The sequence below is a fragment of the Microtus ochrogaster genome, unplaced genomic scaffold (assembly GCF_000317375.1).
Source record: "Microtus ochrogaster isolate Prairie Vole_2 unplaced genomic scaffold, MicOch1.0 UNK104, whole genome shotgun sequence".
Lineage (NCBI taxonomy): Eukaryota > Metazoa > Chordata > Mammalia > Rodentia > Cricetidae > Microtus > Microtus ochrogaster.
In genome coordinates this window covers 706348-712585 of record NW_004949202.1, presented here as the reverse complement: position 1 = coordinate 712585, position 6238 = coordinate 706348, and positions in this window count along the sequence as shown.

Sequence of the window (6238 nt, the reverse complement as noted above, 5' to 3'; positions counted from 1 at the left end):
GCCTGTGCTCCCTGTGTCAGAGATGGGCTTCAGGTTCCTTTTGTCCCAACGTGCACTGATAGTAAGGATCGAGTGGGGTCCTAAGGATGACTTCAAAGTGACAGCTGGTGGCCAGAAGGCCTGGGGGAGCCCCCCGATTGCAGATTCCTGAGCAGCACCTAGAGTTCTGCAATCCACCAGAGACAAATGGTAGATACGATCTGTACTGTGGAGTCCAATCACGGGGGACCAAGGGCTAGACAGAGCCACTTCCTCCTCCTCCCCTGTGTGCTCTGCGTCTAACCCTGGGGTCAGCATGGGCCTTGTCCACCACCCTAACCTAGCAAAGTTGGGGCCTTCTTTTGCAGAGAGCAAGCCTGTTCTGGGAGGAAGTGTGACCATTCGCTTTGCCACTGCTGACCACATCCTGCTCTGCCAGGCATTCTGCAGGGCTCTGGATCTCAGTTCTGAGCAGTGAGTCCCAGTTGAGAGGGGAAAGGAGGTTCCCATCCCTCTGCCTCCAAGTGGAAAGGGGCCAGGAGGCACCATGTGCTTTCTTTGAGCCCCTTGGTGTCCTGTCATCAAGTCCCACCTTTCCAGGAAGTCACAGGGCCTGCTCCCCCACTTGCTTGGGCCTTGTTGTTCATTATCCCACCTTTTTCTGTCACCCACCTTAGAGAGGCCTCTGGACCTTGGCAGATGGGCACATTCCACACACGGAGTCGCTCCGCCCCTTGTCCTAAAGCCTGCCGACCCATACATACCATGGTCCTTGGTTCACTGTGTCAGCTGGATCTCACAGTCCAGACCATGTCTGCCATTTGTCCTTCCGGGATTGCTGTGCCCGGGGTGGGGGTAGGGAATGCTCAGGAATCTGCAATTGGGTAGTTTCTTCAGACCTTCTGGCTACCAGCTGTCACGCTGAAGCCACCCTTAGGATCCTAAGGGTGAAACCTTCATTGGGTGTTGGTGCTAAAAACACAGTTATAAAAGCAAAGTGTCCAGCAGTTCAGAGGGGCTCAGGGAGGCCCCAGCCGCCCTGTTTCCAGGTGGTCTGAGAACACTGTGCAGCCAGCAGGCTGTTATCCCACCCCATGCTCTTCCCTGTGGCCCATGAGTTCAGCAGCCGGTAGCTCCCCAATGACCAGGCAGCTTCCTCCTCCCGGCCTCATCCTGCAGAGACTCTCCAAATTTCTTCTTCACTCGCCACTTACTCTTGTCCTGCTTCAAAGAGCAAGGACACCTTACCAGTGTATATTTCCGCTGCCTGTCACGACCCTCCCAGTGCTCTCTGCCAGAGAGCCAGAGTCGTCACACAGGAAGTGAAGCCTCAAAGCACTCAGTCTTGCTCCGAAGGCTTTGTTTGCTTTGTAAATAATAATTATCATTCCATGGGTCTGCAAATAATTGAGGGCAGGAAAAAAGAAAATGTTGCAAAAACAGCTGGATGGTAAAAAAAAAAAAAAAGGGAGGGGGGGGGGGAAAAAAAAAAAAAAAAAAAGGGAGGGGGCTGGGTGAAACTATTTCTATAGTCTTAATTAGAAAACTAAATTAATTTTAGGGTTGAAATATAAGTGTAACTATGTGGCCTTATGTGTGTACTTGTATGTGTGCTCATGTGTGTATCTGTGTGTGTGTGTATCTATTTGTCCTTATGCTAGTCAACATACCCGTTTCAAAGGACCTAATTTACACACATTCATGCAGAGTATTGCATTCATACTGAATGTACATGGTTTGCGTATTGTCTCTTCAGGGTGTCTTGTCAACATGTCTGGAGTTTGGGAAGGGGGATCCTGGGGTCTCCATATTAAGGAAGGAGAAATTCATGGGACAGGCGACTCTATAGATTAACACAGGAGAGATGGCACCTTTAGTTTGCCTGAACTTCATGCAGTCAAGAGAGCATGCTCTGAAATGCCCTCTGTGGAAACCTGGAAGGTGGGTACTGTGTTGATGATACACAGGTCAGGACATTTGTCCCCGTCTTCACTCTTGGTCTCTTAGAGTCAAAGCACATCGCTAGGGTCCTCAGCATCTTTCTCCTTTCCTATAACTCTGTAGTGTAGATTTCCCAGCTCTGGGTCCCAGTACAGGCTGCCTTCTGGCCAGGCTACACCAAGTCATCAACTGTCCACACTCTAACCTGTGGAGTGGAAACCTCTGACGTTTGGAAGACTGTACCACAACAGAAGATCTCCATATCTGGCCACCTTTGGGCTCCACACCTCACCCTAGGTCTTCCAAGCTGATCACCACCCCCCCAGGCGTAGCTGTGGCATGGGGACTCCCCCAGGTGATTCCCCAGGGCTCCTGAGCACCAGTTTCCAGTGGGGTGGCAGGCTGTGGCAGATTGAAAATAGTCTCACATCCTGAACAGTCTCTGCTGTCACGTGTAAGTCAACAGCAAACTTAAAAAGAAAAATGACATTTCACATAAATAATCAGAAAAATACACGCGTTCCTCCTACCCTCATCTGCACCCCCAAAAGATGAGAAAAGGCTGCTCCCACAGAGGTCCAGAAAGTGAAAGTAATTTGTGTTTCCACTTCACAGGAGTCAGAAACACCCTCCCACCTCAAGGCGAAACTATCTTGGGAGCAAACCCCCATAGCACCTTGCCCAGGGGCCTCCTTCATAATGGAACTTGGATCTTCAGGCAGATGTGGAATCTAGTCTTGGGAGGAACTGGGAAACATTAATTTCTCAGATGGACAAAAGACAATATGGAGCAAAGCCGATATGGCCAGAAAAGCTTCCCGTAGGAAGAGCCAGTTCATCTGGAACCAGGTATGGAACCTAATGAGGTACAGAAGGGAGCCAGCTGTGTGTGGTGGTGCACATCTGTCACCCTGAAGGCTGTACAATTGAGGTTCAAAGCCACCCTCAGTTACATAGTGAGATCCCATCTCAAAAGTCAATAAAAAAATGCCGACGTGGAAACTAATGAATACTTCAGATGAAGACGGAGGCAGCACATGCAAAAGTCCTGTGGCAGAAGACCAGGTGGTAGCTTTCCAAAGGTTTAGAGGGGATGGGGAGAGAGAGAGAAGCAAGACCAATTGCCTTCCTACAAAAAGGTCATGAAGGAAGGAGGACTTCATCTCAGGTGCTGGAGGAGGGGTCCCTGGAGCGACACCTTAAAAGATCCTTATGACATCAGTATGAGTGTGCCTGGGGAGGTGTTCAGGGGTGTGTGTGTGTGTGTGTGTGTGTGTGTGTGTGTGTGTGTGTAGCATCACTAAAACTGTAAAAGTCCTGAGCTAGTCAGGCTGAGTCACAGGGAAAGCCAGAGACATTTGCAAAGCAAAGGACAAGAGCAGCTGTGAGGAAAAGCCCCCAAGAGTATGTGGTCACCTTGGTGCAGCCAGCTGGAAAGCGCAGTGAGAGTTAGGGGCGGGGCCCTGGGGTTAGCCACAGCAGAGCTGCCGTAGAGTCAGGGGCTCTCTGGAGGAGGAGACCTAGGAAACCAGTTTCTCAGAAGGGTAGGGCTGGAGTGGGAGAGGTCTCCTCTTGTCACTGGCGTTTGAGAAGAGAGCGTCTCCTCTGAAGATGATGAGGCCTGCTGACTTCCTTCTGAGCTGCTGCACTGACCACATTTACCTTCTCTCCATCCTGAAAAACCACCGTAGTGGCAACAAACTGATGAGGTTTGAAGATCAAAGCAACCAGAGAAAGCAAAAGAAAGGCCATGAAATCCATGAGAGCCAGGGCGAGCTCAGCACACTCTGCAGAGAGAAGTGGTTGGAGGATGGAAATAGCTGTGGCAACATGGGGGCAAGCGTCTCCTGGTCTTGCGCAGGCCAGTGCTGACAGCGAGCTTACCAAAGCATCTTCAGGATGCACACAGTCTTGCTTGGAGCTATGAGCCTGGGGCAGGAGCTTCCACAGGAAGATCAAGAAATACTGGGAATGAATACTTCCTTACCTGCTCCCAGATGGCTTCTCAGAGGGAGAACAGAGGATCCTACCACCAGAGAACAAGGAACTGCAGTCACTGTCACATGGTTTCCCCGGCAACAAGGCCCAGTGTATCCATCAGCTGTCTACTACTGTAACAAAATACTAGAGACCAGCAATTCATGAAGCAGAAAGGTTTGCTTTGGATCATGGTTTTGGAGGTCTCGGCCTCGGGTCAGCTGGGTCCATTACTTTTGGTAGCTCATGGCAGGAAGCGTGTGGAGAGGCAAAGTTGTGTTTACCTTAGAGTGACTGGGAAATGAAAGACAAGAAGGGCCATGACCCCACAATCCCTATCAAGGGCCCACGCTATCAGAGGTCCCACCAGTCCCTTGTCTTTTTTTTTTTTAAATATTTATTTATTTATTATTATTATGTATACAATGTTCTGTCTGTGTGTCTGCCTGCAGGCCAGAAGAGGGCACCAGATCTTATTTCAGATGGTTGTGAGCCACCATGTGGTTGCTGGGAATTGAACTCAGGACCTTTGGAAGAGCAGGCAATGCTCTTAACCGCTGAGCCATCTCTCCAGCCCCCAGTCCCTCGTCTTAAAGGCTTCTTAAGGATAGTACAAGCACAGGCTGTGGCTTAATATCTGGGCTTTGGGGAGAATTCAGAGCTAAATGCTGGCATCCACTATCTACCTAGAAGAATAAAGGTGAACAGAGAGGCGGAGACCACCAGATGTCAGGTCACCTCCTGTCTGAAACCTAAACTAAAGGTTTGAGCAAGGGAGAGGGAAGGGGGTGAGCAAAACCTTTCTGCGATGCTTGGGCCTGTCAGAGATCTCTTCATGGAAGATCTCACAGAGATCCCTTGCCTCTGCCTCTCAAGTGCTGGAATTAAAGGCATGTGCCACCATTGTCAGGCTTAGATATAAAATATTTTATATACACACAGATATCCTAGATTTAAAAGGCAAATTAAGAGAGAGAGGTTAAAATTAAAAAATTAAAAAAGAGAGAGGTTAATTAAATAAGCAAGAAAGGAAAACAAAATTATAAGAATAAATACAGAAACTCAACATTCTGGAAGGAAACAGAGGGGAAGGAATTGGGCCTGACCAACAGACTGACAAAACCCCACAGCTGACATCAGAGCATCTCTTAGGGACCGAATGAGGACAGACCTTAACAGCTTTCAGCAAGGGTACGCTCAAGGGCGGGGACGTGGCTCCATTCACAAGGTTTATCTCCACTGTCACACGGCCTCGAAAACATGGATTGCTTTTGACCCCAGCACCCACGAACAAAGCCAGCCACGCCTCCACACACCTGTAATCCAAGAGCTAGAGAGGTGGAGACAGAAGGATCCTCAGGGCTCTCTGAGCTGCCAGCCTAGTCTAATCCATGAGCTTCAGGTACAATGACAAACTCTGTCGCAAGAACAATTAAGGAAGACACTCAGTGCCAACCTCTGGTCTCTACATGCACCAAACACACACACACACACAGAGAGAGAGAGAGAGAGAGAGAGAGAGAGAGAGAGAGAGAGAGAGAGAGAGAGAGAATGTAAAACTCATGACTTGTGCCAATTCTGAGGAAAATGGATTTCAGTCAAATGGTCAGCCAGGTCTGAGGGGATTGTAAAGATGACCTTGAACCACACAAGAATTCCGTGAATTCACCTTGGAGGTCACTGTCCTTGGAAAGTCACTTGTGAAGGAGTAACAGAAAGTGAGAGAACACTCCTGGGTAGGAGAGGTGAGAAACCCAAGCCTGACGCCCAGGTGGGCCACCGAGAAGGATTCCTGAGGATGCTGGGCTATGCGAGACGTGCACGGATGACCGTCTCTTCCTCCTCCTCTTGACAACACTGGAAAACTTGAAGGGTTCACGCCATCAGCTTCCTGTCTGGGCTGTTCCCACTGAGTCTACAGGGCCACATTTACAAACCACATCAAATGCCACTGTCTCCTGGGAACGGGATAAACATTGTGGTTAGCTGGGTGGAAGAACCAGAGAAAGGAGGCCTGGAGAAGAGGAAGGGTGTGGGGACAGAAGAAGAGTCACTGGTGCCCTGGCTGGAGAAAGGGCTCTGGGGTAAAGGTCTCGTATTCCGGAAAGATGCTAGATTGAAACATGTGAGATGACCCCCCCCCACACACACACATACACACCATCCTTAATCATGAATGTAGTAATAGGAGCGGCGGGCTGCTCCCCAGCACCCCGCTGCCCGCACGGCTAGCTTTATACCCTAAATAATTACACGGACACTGTATTCTTTTAATCACTGCTTGGCTCTTTAGCTCTAGCCCTTTTCTCGGCTAACTCTCGCTCCTGGACTAACCCATTTC